Here is a 2,170-nt window from a genome sequence, read left to right as displayed (position 1 = left end):
CTTACAAAAAAAAAAAAAAAAAAAAAAAAATTGCTGTTTGGCAGATCCTAACTTAATTCAAATTTCCTGAAACACACAAATCAAAATGTCCAAGACAAAAAATCCAAAATTACATATCATAGAAAGAAGAAAATAAGACCCATTTCTTAAGAGAAAAATAAACAAAAAATCAATGCAATAGGGACCAATGCCAGATGAAACAAATATTAGATTTACAGATAAAACATTTTAAAGCACAAATTATAACTGCTCAAAGAGAATGAACTGATAGATAAATAGAAAAATGAAGAGATGGATAGATATGCAATTAACAGGCATGGTAAAAATATTAACTGTAGAATCAAGATTATGTGCATGTCAAATTCCTTTCAAGTTTTTGGTTTTTAAAATGTTTTCATAATAAAAAGATGAAAAGAATAAATGCTTTATAAGAATGAAAAGTACTATCACACTGAAGAGAAATATTATTTATCTGTTACTGAAATAAAGTATATTTTACAAAATTTTCCATATGCATATAAATGTCTCTGCTCAATTAGTTTAGTTAATTCTAACTATCTGATAATGTGAAGGACATATAAGTATAATAGCTAAATTTATGTTTATATGTGAAAGACTGACTAGTTTTTCAGAAAAAAGAAGTGCTGTGTACAAGCTTTGAAAGTTAAAAAAAATTGTTTTACATAGCAGTTAGTCTTTTCCCTACTGTCATTATTCAAGTCAATTTCCTCTGAGCTTACATTTCTTCCATTTAAAACGTAGTTAATTTTACATATCCCCTAGGATTATTGTAAGATCAAATGAGAGAATGTATTCTGAAGGCATTATAGCAACTGAGGAGCATGCACAAAATATGATCATTATATAATAAGTGGAAAAACAGATATTTGACCTATCTCAAGGGGTCTCAAAGCCCAGGAACTCATTGTGTACCCCTGCATCATTGCCTTTGATTAATTATTAGTAATACTAAATTCCTAGTTATTATGAGGATAAAATGAGATAAAGTTTATGAGCATACTTCATAAATTATATAGTGCTAAAATAATGTTATTAACTAACATATTTTTTATTTTACTTTGATTAATATAACTATTTTGATTACTATTTAACAGAACATAATCACAATTACATATATAATTATATCCATATATGTGTGGTTTATACGCAGATAATTATATAAACATAAAATTTCGGTAATACACAATTAAATAATGGTCACGGTTTATCTCTATAAATACAGATAGATATAAATACATATTCTTTATAATGGGTTATCTCATTTATATAAGTACATTTTCTTCTAAAATTTCCTTTTACTAATATAAAATTTGCTTTGAATTCTCTGTGCCACACTGTAGTCAGATAATGAAGCAACCACATCTAATTAACAAGGAAAAATCATATATATGAAGAAAACAGGTGTACATTTAAAAAAAAGATTTTATTTAAGTATAGTTGCTTTACAATGTTGTGTTAGTTTCTGCTGTACAGCAAAGTGAATCAGTTATATGTATACATATATCCCCTCTTTTTTAGATTTCCTTCCCATATAGGTCACCACAGAGCATTGAGGCATATATACACTACTATGTATAAAATAGATAACTAATGAGAACCTACTGTATACCACAGGTGATCATTTTTAACCTTTAAAAATGTATTTGCAATAGTCAAAATATCCTTATTTCTAAGACTTATACCTTACAATATTATATTATAATATATATTGTATTACATGTCATTCATATATATATATACACACACACACACATAGTGGCTTACTGTTAACTGTAAGTAGTTTCAACTAATTAGGAGGTTGTACAGTATAAGGCCCACCCTTTGGTTGTTGGAGCTGGAAATTGATTCTGACTGGTCCATCCAACCAGGTCTCTGAAGGGCTTAGCAACAGACAATACAGGAAAATAAAATAAAACCTATTCATGAAATTAACCACAATGATTTTAAGAACAAAACAGGACTACAGTCTTGAGAGGATAAACTGTGTGGTTCCCAAGCCTGACAGATCATTAAAATCATCCAGGCAAAATTTTTAAAATACAGTTTCCTAAAAAACAAAGTCCTAGGGGTTTCCCAGGTGGCACAGTGGTTGAGAGTCCCCCTGACGATTCAGGGGACACGGGTTCGTGCCCCGGTCCGGGAAGATCCC

Source organism: Neophocaena asiaeorientalis, unplaced genomic scaffold (assembly GCF_003031525.2).
Source record: "Neophocaena asiaeorientalis asiaeorientalis breed wild unplaced genomic scaffold, Neophocaena_asiaeorientalis_V1.1 scaffold147, whole genome shotgun sequence".
Lineage (NCBI taxonomy): Eukaryota > Metazoa > Chordata > Mammalia > Artiodactyla > Phocoenidae > Neophocaena > Neophocaena asiaeorientalis.
Note: the sequence above shows the minus strand (reverse complement) of the source record.